This window comes from Protopterus annectens, chromosome 3.part0 (assembly GCF_019279795.1).
Source record: "Protopterus annectens isolate FY-2018-M chromosome 3.part0, PAN1.0, whole genome shotgun sequence".
NCBI classification, from domain to species: Eukaryota; Metazoa; Chordata; order Ceratodontiformes; family Protopteridae; genus Protopterus; species Protopterus annectens.
Window position 1 is genome coordinate 301313525 of NC_056731.1, and position 15095 is coordinate 301328619.

Genomic DNA, 15095 nt, shown 5'->3' on the forward strand with positions numbered 1-15095 from the left:
TTATTTTGCTGCCTACCTAGCAGCTTTGTAAAGGGAACTGGCATGACAAAATAGTTTGGCTTTGGAAGTACTGTTGTGATGCAAGTTATTTTAGTTGGCAAATTTAAGAATATTTTTATATTTGAAAAATCAGTTTTGATTGGTTAAGATGTTACATTTGGAGGATTTATTTTCTGAATTTTTTTCTTGCATTTTATTTTAAGGAGAAAATTTGTATAGGGGATTTGGTAACGCCTTTTTTAATTATCGTTTAAGACAAAGGCACAGATACATTAACTGAAAAGAAAACAGAACCACAATAACATTTTTCATTTACGTACATTATACAATACGTACGTTTCTTTCTATTTAACAGTTCTGTGTAGCATTACATAAATTGGATCGGGCTGCTTGTATTGTTCCCCACTGAGTTCGTTTATTTTTAATCTTTCTTCTTCCATTTTCTAAAGATCTCACCTCCAGTTATTGTATCTCTTTTGCAATATTCATTGCTGAGTTGGTTAAGATTTTGATTTTCGTTTTCTAGTAGTTTTTTTTTAGCTAGTAGCACTTAACTTGGTTCTTACTATCTTCAGGCAGTTCAAATCTTGTGCTGAAAAGAATTATTTCCTTAGGTACAGCCATTGCTCCTCAAGATTTCTGACGGAGTACTCGGGGAATTTTTAAAATTGGTGAATTTGTTACAGTCCCAAAAATGTGTTCCCATTTATGTCGTTATTCGCCAAATACCTGTGGAAAAATTCCCTGAAGTCTGCCTGGGTTATAACTGTACCTATGCAGTCACTTCCAAGAAAAAATCTAAAGCTTCTTGACTTTGCTGCATACTAGGGAACCGTACAGGTATTTTCCTGTTCCTTTATAAATTGCTTATCCAGTCTCTCTTCCCAGTCCTTTGTAACCTAGATTTTATATGGCCCACTAATTATCCCTTTTTTACAAGCAGCTTCTGTTCTAGACTCAGCTCTACCAGAGTATTGGTAGTACTCTGCCAGAGTGGAATCTTTTCACTTAGCACTCCCCTATCCCTTTCTCTTTGCCTATATTCTGGTATTGATTCCTGGTGTGGAAGGCAGTCTTTAACCTGTAGTCCGAACTTCATCTTGTCCTTAGCTCAGTCTGTTACCTTTCCCTCTCAAGTTATTTGTTTTCAGTACCTTGACTCCCCCTTGCCTATTTTCTGTTACCATTTTTGAAGTCATCCCTATTGCTTTTCTCATGTTGGCTTAGTTCTTAGACTACTTTGTAAATATTCTGCATGGTGGTTATACTCCTCAAGGATCAGCATAATTTTGCCCTTTCTCTCTCAAATATATTTCTTCATTTCTTTATTATTGTCCACAACTTCTCCTTGACAAAGCAGTACAGGTTAGGTTTTTTTTTGGGTCTAGAGGCACATCAGCTAGGACTTCTTCATGGGCTGCTGGACTCTCAGCCTTTTTCCTTTTGTGTTTCTTTCTAATTTGTTGTATGTGACCCATAAAGCTTTGACTGCTGCAACATTGCTTTAATGATGAATATAGTACAGTTGACCTCTAGGAAGTAATATTCTGAAAACAACTGGATTCTTAAGTTTGAATGCCACACCTGACTATTGACATTCTGTGATTGCTGGGATAAACTTGCTTCTTTTTAGCCTAGTATACTCTGAATAAAGACTGTGTTGTCTCCAATTTTTAATTTTTTTTCTTTCTGCCACAGTTGTGTCTGGAGCAACTCTTTCTGCTGGTATGATTGCATATTTAATATTTCAGGTCTTGGGTGCTTTGTCATGACCAGGTTTGGAGCATGTGCATGATCCTCTCAATTAACAAATCCTCCTGTGGGATACCAGTCCAGTTGCTAATTTGTAGTTTCATACTAATGCAGTCTCTTCCTTCCAGTTTCTCTGGTACAGCAAAATATGTCAGGTTTTCTCTGCACTCTCTAACTGTACTATTTTCTGAAGTGGTTGTTCTTGAGAAATCTTATGCTCAGTCAGCCGTTTTTTCATTTCATCCTCTGATTTTTGCTGTTTTATCAGCTCATCTTAATAGCTAGATCTGATTTTGTCATTTTCATTCGTTCCTCAAAGAATAGGTTTGGATTGAGTCTGACTCTGCCACTTTTTTTGCAGTCTAAGATCAGACTTTCAGATTTTACCCTAAATGCCCCTCATCACTGCTGTACCTCAGATCTCGTGCGAGATTTCAAAATCTTGAGCTTGAACATTTTGCTGTACTATTACTAAACCTTTTTTCTCCTCTCTTTACCACTTAGTATAAAATTAGATCTGATGTTGTCCTCTTCATTTCATTAACCTGTGGATCTCAGTTCTGATCCTCTGGACTGACTGGCCACTTTTTCCAGCTTGAGCTATATGACTTGAGCTCCTCTTACCTACCCATAATGCCCTGCTCCCCCAGAATACCTCGGATTTCGTTTGCCACACTTAGCATCTACAGTGAGTTCCTGTAGCTGTGAGCGTCTCCTTGGGAGTGAGAATTTGGTAGTTTGTGAGTGCCTTAATGTTGTTCTCTCTTTGAATTCTTTACTAAATTTTTCTTCTCTCGTAGCTTACTTCTAGTTATTTTTAGAATCTTTGGCTTAGAAAGTCCTTCTTTCTTCTGTCTTCTTGTCTGTTAGTCACAGTTTCTACATTTAGTCTTAATTTTTTTTTTTAAAGGACAGAAAAAAGGAAAGAATCTCTTTTTTGCTCCTTTAAGTATGTCTGAGCAAAAACCTTTAGGGTTTAAAAATTGCACTTCCTGTGGGCAGAAGATTCCTTTGTCCAGTACCCACAGGGAGTGTGTTTATTGCTTGGGGCCTGTCCCTTGCGAGATATGTCAGGCTTTTCACACCCTTGCTCTGAGTTGGAGGAAGGAGGAAGCATACCTTTTAACAGAGGCTTGGTCTTCCTTCTCCCTGGTCATCTTTTGCCGCTCTGGGTCCAAGTGGTTCTCCCTTGACTTTAGCTCCTACTGAGTCAGCCAGTAGTTTGGTGCCAACAGGCAAAGCTCCAAGGTCTAGCTCTCACTCCCCCGAGTGATCTTTGAGACCCCCCGTCCACGGCTTTTTCCAGGTCTTCCTGAAGCCTTTCCTCCAAGGGCATCAACAGACTGATGACAGTTCCTCGAGACCCAGATCCAGGTGGGGTGTATGTCTGCTCTGTCCAGATTTGGATCTGTGAGTTTCCTCTTTTTGGCCAGTGATTCCTTCTCCAATCAAACTCTTGCTTTCAGAGTTGTTGGTTCTATTGCTTCCTGGTACCGAGGCACTGGAGCTGATAGAGATTTCCTCTTCGCCTCTGATGGTTTCCCGACCCGCTTGGCTCCAACAGCTTCGATTCCAAATGCCTTAGTACTGTAGTGTCAAGGTCGGTTTTGGGGGATTGACGTCAACCTCACAGTTTTCGGAGCAGTCATTTCCCCTCGGAGATTCGGCCTTTAGCAGCTCAGCTCCGACTCCTCCCTTGGAGCAGGAGGTTCAGGCTCATTGAGAGGTGTCTCTGCTGCGGGCTTCGGCTTCAGTGGAACAGGTCTCGGTGGCTTGGAGCCCTTCCACTTTTGAGGTGGTGGAGAGGGCTCTCTCCGCTCCAGGGAGATCCATTGTGCTTACCGCCACGGAACCTGCATCTCCTCATACTGGATTGGTGTCGAGGTTTCTGGTCTACCGCATGGACAGCCGGTCCCAGAAAGCCTCCAAACTCTTCCCTCTGTGGATCCCAAGGTTTCCTCCAATGTTCTTCGTGTTTTACTGTTACAGTCATTACATTTGGGTTATCTGCTTGCAGGTAGCCCTCAGTCGGCCTGATTAACAAAGTCTTGGGTCCTGCATCGGTTGCTGTCCCTTCTTCCATGACGTCAGGTCGTTAGGGGTATGAAACATGCAGCCGACGCCATTACATCAGTCTTTCTTGCCATGCGGTGCCCGAAGCAGAAGCAGTTAGCAAGTGCCGGTCGGCTGACTCCTGAAATTTTCGTTTTCAGGTTTCAGAACCGAAGTCTTCAACTAAAGCTAAGTACCCCATTGGGGAAACTTTTTCTTGCTCCTTACTGAGGTCAGTAAAAGTTAATAATTGTATTACTTGTGGAAAGCAAATACCTCATAAAGATTTTCATTCGTACTGCATTCCTTGCCTAGGCCCTGACCACGATGTACCTTGCTGTCGGTTTTGTGCTTTATGTAATCAGCGCACTATCTGTCGTCTGTATATTTTTGCCTCTAAATATTTTGGTTCTCGGTTTAATTATCCTGAAATGTTGTAGGTTAGCCATCTGACTACCGGGATTCTGAAAAAACAAAAAGATAAAGACAGGCCACCGAGGTCAAAAACTGCCAACGATGCTTCTCCTAAGCCAGTCACCAGTTTGCTGGTACTCAGTGAGGTGCTTTCGCAACCCCTAATACCCACTACTTCTGATTCGCAGGCCTCTACTGAGACCCATTCTGAGTCCGGTATGCCGCGAGGTGCTTCAGCTATGGAACCCGCGGATGTCTCTACCTTGGATGGGACCTGAGCTGCTGTGCAGGCACCGGCTTCTGAGGGTGTATTCAGGCCTACGGACTAAATCACAAACCATGCCTAAAAAAACGACGCCCAGGCCACATGTTCAGGCTTCTATGCCTAAAAAAGAAATTATAAGAATGGCTGAAGATCTAATAAATCTAATCCAGGGTAGCCAAACCCCCTCCCCCCTTTTTAAGAGGCCTAGGACTGAAGTTGTTTATGAATCTTCTGACCAGGATTCTGTTTTTTTCTGATTCTTCTGATGATCTGGATTTGACCTTATCTACTTATGAGGATTCTGATGCAGAGAACTCCATTCCCTCTGCTTCCCCTCCAGAGTTTTTTTTTCTTTTGGAGAAACCTTACATACTTTAAGGGAGGATTTCCTTTGGGAAAGCCAGGATTTTTCTGATTCAAAAAAGAGGCTTAGGGATTTCTTACTCCTACCTCAGCATAGGCCTTTAGCTATTCCACCTGTACTAGACATTGTTGATGATGCTTTTTCAGAATCTAGTTTGGCCCCTGATTCCTTGCCTCCTGCTTCCAGAAAACCTGACATATTACAGGGTCCCCGAGTCATGCACGTTCCTTTTTAAAAATCCTATTGCGGATCCAGAGACTATTTCACAGGGGCCTAAGGGCATTAAGGCTTATACTGCTAAAAATCCTACCCCTTCTGATAGAGACTCCACGGTGCTGGATAGATTGGGTAAGAAGGTTTATACTTCTGCAATCTTGGCCATTAGGGCTTTAAGGTGCCAGTATAATGTGTTAAAGTATCAGCAACATGTTATTTGGTTGCTTAAACAGAAAATGAAGTTGATTCCAGACTGTGTGGAAAATAAAGAATTACAGGATTGAATACATTCTACTGAACAGGTTGGAAAACATACTTTGCAATGTGGTTTTGATTCTTTAGAGGCCTCTTGCAGGGCTGCTGTTACTGCGTCTGTGCTCAGAAGGCATGCTTGGCTTAAGGGGCAATCTTTGCCTGATCATGTTAAAGCTAAATTGTTGGATGCTTCCTTAAATCAGGACCGACTGTTTGGCAACCAGGCTGAGGAAGTTCTTAAAAAGGTGGAAGATAAAGCTTAATCTATGCAAACTGTTAAAGATTTCTTACAAGTTCAGCTTCCTAGATTTAGTAGGCACTGGCCCTCTAAGAATTGGTCCTTTCCAGTCCCTTCCAGGTCTTCTCAAGCCAAACCCAGACACAGCAAAAACCCCAGGTTTCAGTCCCAGGAGACACACAGGACTAAACAGTGGGGGGTCTCCATTTCCAGATCTGGGAGTAACAAGACTCCCCCCTATGGTAAACTGTCAAAATGACTTCCTTTTAAAATTTCCAAGCACTTATCAACTGACTGCCCCTTTGGGGGGAAAGATTGATGTTCATCGTGTTTCACTGTTGCAGTCATGACTGTAGGGTTCTCCCTCGGTCGGCCAGAATCCCAAAGTCTGGGTCCGGCGTCGGCTGTTCAACCATGCTCTCTGACGTCAGAGCGCCAGGAGTATAAAGCTGACAGCCGACGCCATCTTCTCCAGTCTTTCTTGCTCTGCGGTGATAGCAGTTCGCCAGTGCCGGTCGGCTGACTTCTGATGATTTTTTCTGATGAACTTCAGTCCGAAGACTTTCTTCTCCACTCAAAGCTAAGTACCTCATTGGGGAAACTTTTTCTTGCTCCAGTCCGATGTCAGAAAAAGTTAATAATTGTATTTCATGTGGGAAGCAAATACCTCATAAGGATTTTCATTCTTACTGTATTCCTTGCTTAGGCCCTGACCACGACGTAGCTAGTTGTCGGTTTTGTGCTAGATTCAATCAACGTACAATTAAACGAAGGTACGATTTTGCTTTTCATTACTTCGGTAGGTGCTTTAACTACAAAATGTCGTCGGATATGGTTCCGGCTACCGGAGTTCACAAACGTCACAAGGATAAAGACAGGCCTCCGAGGTCCAAATCTGATGATAGCGCACAAGCGGAGCCAGCTTCAGGTTCAGCCGTCGTCAGTGAGGTGCTTTTGCAGCCCCTGTCGTCGGCCATTTCAGAACCGATGGCCGAAGCGGACTCTCATGAGGAGCCAACCAGGCCTTTAAATATTTCTATTGCAGGACCTTCGGACAATGCTCCTTCGGATGGGTCTGGAGCCGCTGTGCAGGTACCGGCTTCCGAAGGGGTTTTCAGGCCTACTCCGCTTCTAATAAAGGCAAAGACAAAGACAAAGGCAAAGACTCATTCTAAATCAAAGACTGCAACACAGGCCTCTTCTGAACCGGCTCCCAAGTCACAGAAACAGTTACTCAAGATGGCGGAGAATTTACTTACTATGATTAGGGGTTCTCATCCCCCTCCAGATAAAAGGCCAAGGCAGGATGTTTATTATGATTCCTCTGATCAGGCTTCTGTTTCTTCTGACCAGGAATATTCTTTCCCTCCTTATGAGGATTCTGATGCTGAAGAATCCATTCCTTCAGCTTCTCCTTCTGAGGATTTTTCTTTTGGGGAAACTTTACATGAAATGAGGGAACATTTCCACTGGGAAGGACAGGAGTATTCGGAATCTAAGAAAAGATTAAGGGATTTTCTTCTTCTCCCCCAACATAGACCCCTGGCTATTCCTCCTGTTTTGGATATTGTGGATGATGCTTTTTCGGAGGATAACTTAACCCCTGACTCTTTTCCTCCTGCTCCTGTTAAGCCTGATAGATATTACAGGGTTCCTGATTCCCACCAGTTTTTATACAAGAACCCTTCTGCTGACCCTGAAACCATTTCTCATGGTCCTAAGGGAGTTAAGTCCGCTTCTGCCAAAAATCCCATTCCCACTGAAAAGGATTCTAGATCTTTGGAAAGATGGGGCAAAAAAGTGTACACTTCTGCTACTTTGTCCGTTAGGGCTTTAAACTGTCAGTTTCATATGCTGAAATACCAGCAATTCCTCTTGTCTGTTTTAAAACAAAAGCTTACTTCCATTTCTGCCTGTGCAGATGATAAGGAATTACATGACTTATTGCATGCCACTGAACAAGTTGGGAAGCATGGTTTACACTGTGGATTTGATGCCTTGGAGGCTTCTTGTAGGGCTGCTGCCCCCGGCACAGTCATTAGAAGGCATGCATGGTTGAAGGAACAAAATTTGCCAGAACAAGTAAAAGCTAAATTATTAGATGCTCCTGTTCAGCATAATGTTTTGTTTGGATCAAAAACTGAAGATGTGATTAAAAAGATGGAGGATAAGGCGAAATCCATGCAAACAGTTAAAGATTTCTTACAAGTACAGCCACCAAGATTTAGCAGGAATTGGCCTTCTAAAAATTGGTCCTTTCCCACTTCAGACAGGCCTCAGAGGGGTAGATATAGACGCTCCAGAGGAAGGCCTCAAACACAAGCTTCTTATAGACCAAGACAGTGGACTGCTTCCACCCCTAGGGGAGGAGAGGACAGGTCATAAACTCATAGGAAACAAACTCAATGACTCCCTCTGTTGGGCTGCAGGAACTTCTTGCCTGGAAGCCCCTCTCGGAGGAAAACTCTCTTTTTTATCAAAATTGGACTCATATAACCCAAGACAAGTGGGTTCTGGATGTGTTTTTAAGAGGTTACAAATTCCATTTTCATACCCTGCCAAGGCCAAGCGGATGGCCAGACCATCCAAAAGATCAATGGACGGAGGCCTTAAACCAGGTGGAAGCTCTTTCGGCCATGAAAGCCATAGAACCTGTTCCACTTTCAGAGATGGGACAGGGTTTTTACTCAAGGCTCTTTCTAGTCCCCAGGAAGCAAAACTCATGGAGACCCATTCTGGATCTGTCAGTCTTGAACACCTTTCTAGAGATTCCAAAATTCAAGATGCTTACTCTACAGCAGCTACTTCCAATGCTGTCCAAAGATGCATGGATGGTGACTTTGGATTTAAAGGAGGCATATTTACACATTCCCATCAGGCAGGAACGCAGAAAATACCTCCGGTTCAAGGCCGAATCACAGCACTTTCAATTCTCTGCGCTGCCCTTTGGATTGTCTACTGCGCCCACGGTCTTCACCAAATGCCTGGCTCCAGTAGTAGCTTACTGCAGACTCAAGGGAATTCAAATTTACCCTTATCTGGACGCTTGTCTAATTCAAGCAGACAGCAAGGATGTCTTACTCCAGCATCTGGAATTTGTACAGAACCTCCTCAAGTTCCTGCGATTCTCTGTAAACATAAAAAAGTCAAATTTGACACCCTCACAACAGATAACTTTTGTGGGTGCTCTTCTACACACCACAACCCGGATGGCATTTCTGACATCCGAAAAACAATTACAGCTGGCTTCAACTTTCAAGACCTTGGCAACGTTAACTCAGCTATCTGCAAGGAGATTCCTGCAAGCTTTGGGTTACATGGCCTCCTGCATCCTTCTCGTACCATATGCAAGACTACACATGAGGAAAATACAGTGGTACCTAAAAAGTGTATGGTCTCAGCATTGCCACAGTTTAGACATACTGATCTCCGTCCTGCCTTGCCTTCAAAAGGAATTTCTTTGGTGGTCCAGGGCATGTACTCTAAACAAAGGGAAACCCTCCTGTCTGCCTACGGCCACTCAGATTCTAACCACGGACGCCTCGGATTATGCTTGGGGAGCCCGTTTTCAGGGAAACTGTCTGCAGGGCCTTTGGACAAAGGATCAGAAGCACCTGCATATCAATCTAAAGGAAATGTTAGCCGTTCAGAAAGCTCTAATGGCCTTCAGGAATCTTCTACAACCAGGACAACTACTAATACGGACAGACAACACCACAGTTATGTGGTACATAAACAAGCATTCCTACCCCCTTTGCAGACTAGCCATGGATCTATGGAACACAGCTCTAGCTTGCAATCTTGACCTTCAAGCTCAGTTTCTACCAGGGAAGCAAAACTTCCTGGCAGACAGTCTGAGCAGAAACCTTTCGGATCCACACGAGTGGATGCTGGACACCAGAATATTCAGGATGATAACAGCAGTCTGGGGATGTCCTCACATAGACCTCTTTGCATCCCATCTCAATCATCAACTACAGAATTTTTGCACCAGGACTTTCCACAAAGAAGCTTGGAAAGTGGATGCCCTATCATTCAGTTGGAGAAACCTCTCGGGATATGCTTTTCCGCCTCTTCCTCTTCTTCCACGGGTATTATTAAAGATAAAACAGGACAGGCCCAAGATGATGATCTTGCTGGCCCCAAATTGGCCTCGACAGTTTTGGTACCCAACTCTAAAAAACCTATGTCTGGAGCCCCCTTGGATTTTACCTCAGTCTCCGAACCTTCTGTCCCAACATCAGGGTCAGGTTCTACACTCTCATGTCAGAACCCTCAGCCTGGCGGCCTGGTTAATCCAGGGCCTTTGATTTCTTCTTTCCTACCCAAGCAGGTTATGGATGTCATTTTAGAAGCCAGACGTCCTAGTACTAGAAAATCTTATGCAGGAAAATGGAAAAGATTTTGTTCCTGGATGCAGGCTCAGGATTCTGATCCTCTTCTTCCGAACATTCCTTTAATTTTACTTTACTTGACAGATCTCTTACATAAGGGTCTCTCTTTCTCTTCCATTAAGATACATGCCTCTGCTATTTCTGCTCATTATAATACAGACCCTCCAATCTTTTCCCACCAGCTCATGAGACAGTTTCTCAGAGGAGCTAAGAACTTAAGACCTCCTAGATCTCCTCCCATTCCTGCTTGGGATCTCAACTATGTTTTGGAAAAAATAACCTTGCCTCCTTTTGAGTCTGCTGCCTCTTCTGACATCAAGTTTTTATCTTGGAAGACAGCTATTCTGTTAGCCCTAACCTCTGCCAGGAGAGTTTCAGAGTTACAAGCTCTTATGGCTGTGGAACCTTATATTATTTTTCATCAAGACAGGGTGTCTTTGAGGACTAATCCTACCTTCATTCCTAAGGTGGTTTCCAAAGTGGCCTTAAATCAAACTATCCACTTGCCAACTTTTTTCCCCACTCTTCAAAATAAAGGGGAAAGGATCTTACATTCCTTGGATGTACACAGACAACTACGTTTTTACCTGGACAGAACCAAGGACACCAGAAAATCAGAACAATTGTTAGTTTCTTATGCTTCAATTTCCCAAGGTAAAGCCATTTCAAAACAGACCATTTCTAAATGGATTGCTCATGGAATCAGATTTTGTTATTCACACCATGGAAAGCAAATCCCAGGGAGTATACGGACTCATTCCACCAGAGCTGCTGCCATTTCTGCGGCCTTCCTCAGGGGAGTTTCTACCAAAGACATTTTGGAAGCTGCAACTTGGAGTTCAGTGCATACTTTTTCTAAGCACTACAATTTACCTCTCTACTCTAAGTCTGGGGCAGGCTTTGCCTCTGCAGTCTTGCAGGGCCTTTTAGCCACTCCTTCTTCTTTATGACCACCTCCCTTTCCTTCAGCTTTGGGATTCTACCCTACAGTCATGACTGCAACAGTGAAACACGATGAACATAGTACAGTTGTGTACACCTACCATAAATGTAGATGTTCGAGTGTCTTCACTGTTGCAGTCTGGGTTTCCCTCCCTCCTGTCCCTCTTATTTTTACTTTTGTGTGGTTCCTTTTTTCACCATTCTTCTGAGGTGTATTTGCAAAGGATATGGGACCTTTCTCATTCTGGGATTCCTGACATCTGGGGCAAGAAAAACTGGAGAAGATGGCGTCGGCTGTCAGCTTTATACTCCTGGCGCTCTGATGTCAGGGAGCATGGTTGAACAGCCGACGCCGGACCCAGACTTTGGGATTCTGGCCGACCGAGGACTGCCTGCCGGCAGGGGAGAACCCTACAGTCATGACTGCAACAGTGAAGACACTCGAACATCTACATTTATGGTAGGTGTACACAACTGTACTTTCTTCATGCAAATAACTGGGAACTCATTACCCAAGACAAATGGGTTTTAAATATAGTGTCCCGGGGATACAGATTTCACTTCCACACATTGCCAATGTCAAGCGGGTGGCCGGACCTACCCCCAAATCAGTGGGCAGAGGCCCAAAAACAAGTACTTTCTCTCTTAAGAATGGGGGGCTATTCAACTGGTACCAGAAGAGGAAAAGGGACAAGGTTTCTACTTGAGACTTTTCCTGGTACCCAGAAAAGACAATTCATGGCGACCTATCTTGGACCTGTCTACTCTAAACACCTTTTTGCAGATTGCAAAATTCAAGATGCTGACTCTTCACCAATTACTTCCTATGCTAGGCAAATATGCCTGGTTGGCAACACTAGATTTAAAAGAAGCATACCTGCACATCCCAATCAGGGAATCTTGCAGAAGATACCTACACTTCAAAGCAGGCTACACACATTATCAGTTCTCTGCACTGCCCTTTGGCTTCTCTACTGCGCCCAGGGTATTCACAAACTGCCTAGCTCCAGTTATTGCATTTTGTAGGCAAAGAAATATTCAAATATAACCATACTTGGACGATTGTCTAATTCCGGCAGAATGCCAGGACATATGTTTGAATCATCTGGCCTTTGTACAGAGTGTTCTAACTTGTCTGGGATACACCATCAATGAAAAGAAATCGCACCTGGTACCCTGTCAACAAATTATATTCCTGGGAGCAAGCTTGAATACAGCTTCCCAGATGGCTTGCCTCACACCAGAGAAACAAATTCATTTGACAACCTACTTCAAACAAGTGGCCACAAAAACCCTGCTATCTGCAAGACAAATACTGCAAGCCTTGGGGTTGATGGCCTCCTGCAATCTTTCAATCCCATATGCAAGACTGCATATGAGGAAAGTACAGTGGTATCTAAAAAGCCTATGGTGTCAACATTCTCAGGATCTAGAAGCAATGATTCCTATCAAACCTTGCCTAGGCCTAGAGTTCCTTTGGTGGGCAGAGGCCTGCCACCAAAACAAGGGACTACCTTTCACACCACCCCCTGTCGCCCAAACCCTGACAACAGATGCATCAGACTATGCATGGGGGTCTTACCTGGCATGGAAGTGCATTCAGGGCAAATGGAACCCAAATAAAATGCACCTGCATATCAGTCAAAAAGAAATGTTAGCTGTACAGAATGCTCTGACAGCCTTCAAGTACCACATTCTTCCAGGACAACTAATTGTAAAGATGGACAACACCACTGTTATGTGGTACATAAGCAGGGGGGTACACATTCTTACCCAAAACTCGCCATGGCTCTGTGGAACGCAGCCTTGAGCTCCCAAGTGCACCTACAAGCCATATTCCTGCCAGGAGAATTAAATACAGTGGCAGACGGACTAAGCAGAAACCTCATGGACCCGCATGATTGGAAACTGGAGCCAAGGAGTTTCAACATGTTGACAAGCAAATGGGGGAGCCCAGATATAGACGTGTTTGCCTCTTCCCCGAACTACCAATTGGACAAATTTTGCACAAGGACTCATCACAAACAAGCCTGGAAATTTGATGCTCTGTCCTTCAGCTGGAAAAACCTATCAGTCTATGCCTTCCCCCCCCTCTGCCTCTGCTCTCCAAAGTACTACTAAAAATCAAACAGGACAAACCAAGGATGATTTTGATTGCTCCAGACTGGCCATGCCAACACTGGTACCCCCTCCTGTACAATGTGTCACGATTACCCCCATGGCACCTGCCTCAGACTCCTTCACTGTTGTTTCAGCAGGAGAACCAGATTCTGCACCCTCAGCTGCTAACACTGAATCTTTCAGCCTGCCTAATTGCATAATCTCTCCTTTACCATCCGTCAGTAAACCTGTGATGGATATCATTTTAGAGGCAAGGAGGCCTAGTGCTAGAAAATCTTATACTGAAAAATGGAAAGGATTCTGTGCCTGGAACCAATCTCAAGGGATGAGCACAGCACCGCCCAATTTACCTCAGATTTTACAATACTTAACCGAGATGTTTCACAAGGGCTTGTCTTTTTCCTCCATTAAAATCCACGCCTCAGCCATTTCAGCTCATTATAACACAGAATCTCCCCTCTTCTCTCATCCACTGCTCAAGCAGTTCCTCAAGAGGAGCCAGAAATTTGAGACCACCCAGGAGAGTTCCAACGCCAGCCTGGGACCATAACTTTGTTTTGGAGAAACTCACGCTACCTCTTTTCGAGCCAGCTGCTACTGCAGACTTAAAATTTCTTTCTTGGAAAACAGCTTTTCGTTTGGCAATCACTTCAGCTAGAAGGGTATCTGAATTACAGGCCCTTATGGCAGTGGAGCCTTTCATCATCTTTCATAGTGTCCCTCAGAACCAGTCCATCCTCAATGCCCAAGGTGGTATCCAGTGTGGCTCTTAATCAGTCCATTCATTTGCCAACCTTCTTTCCCAATCCACAGAACAAAGTGGAGCAGATGCTGCATTCCTTAGATGTGCACAGACAACTTAGATTCTACTTGGACAGGATTAAACCTCAAAGGAAATCGGAACTGCTGGTAGCATTTGCTGCAGGGGCAGAGGGAAAGGCGGTTTCAAAGCAAACCATTTCTAAATGTTTAGGCCATTGCATTAATTTCTGCTATAAGCGCCATGGAAAACCTATCCCCCAGGGGATCAGATCTCACTCCACCAGGGTTGCATCTACCTCTACAGCCTTTCTCAGAGGCGTCCCTACCAGGGACATCCTAGAAGCTGCTACCTGGAGTCCTGTACATACTTTCACCAAGCATTATCATTTGCCAATTTTTTCTAAATCCAGAGCTGGCTTTGCCACTGCAGTCTTGCAGGGCCTTATAGCTGGTCCTAATACTATCTAAATTCCTCCTCCCAACCATAGCTTTGGGAATCTACCCAAATGTAATGACTGCAACAGTGAAACACGAAGAAGATAGTACAGTTATATACACTTACCATAAATGTAGATGTTCGAGTGTATTCACTGTTGCAGTCCTGATTACCCTTCCTCCAGCCCCTGATTACCCTTCCTCCAGCTCCTAGCTTCTTTTGGCTATACCTCTACTTTCCTTTACTATGCTTAAAAGCTTTTTTGGTGGAGGTATATCATTGTAATTTTATATTTAATTGCTTCCCATTAGGGGGGCTCCTGACATCTGGGGCAAGAAGAACTGATGTAATGGAGTCGGCTGCATGTTTTATACCCCTGATGACCTGACGTCATGGAAGAAGGGACAGCAACCAATGCAGGACCCAAGACTTTGTTAATCAGGCTGACTGAGGGCTACCTGCAAGCAGATAACCCAAATGTAATGACTGCAACAGTGAATACACTCGAACATCTACATTTATGGTAAGTGTACACAACTGTACTATACCTCCCCGGAGCACCCCGTCGAGGAGATCCCTTGGAGGTTGAGTAAAAGGAGCCACTTTGATTCTCCTATGAAATCACTCGGTACAGATATGGGTTTTGTGGAAGGAGAAAGGTCTCCAAGATCACCACCCGACGAAGTCTTCTTTGGAAACCTTCTTGAAATCCTATGACAGAGGAGTGGTTGGTCTGCACAAAACCCTTCCCGGAGGAATTGGTACTATGGGAGACTTTCAGGTCTGGCCCATCTACTACCTGGGTGTCAGCCCTGGCTGACCTGCTTATTCAGCTGGTGTCATCGATGGCGTGGAAGGAACCAGATACAGTGGAACCTGTCCCT

General features: G+C 44.1%; 1 protein-coding gene across 1 annotated transcript in view; it reads left to right on the top strand.

Moving 5' to 3' along the window:
- Positions 1-15095, top strand: part of RBM33 (RNA binding motif protein 33) — a 1894586-nt gene that overhangs the window by 548331 nt on the left and 1331160 nt on the right. The gene's annotated exons all lie outside the window — the stretch shown is intronic.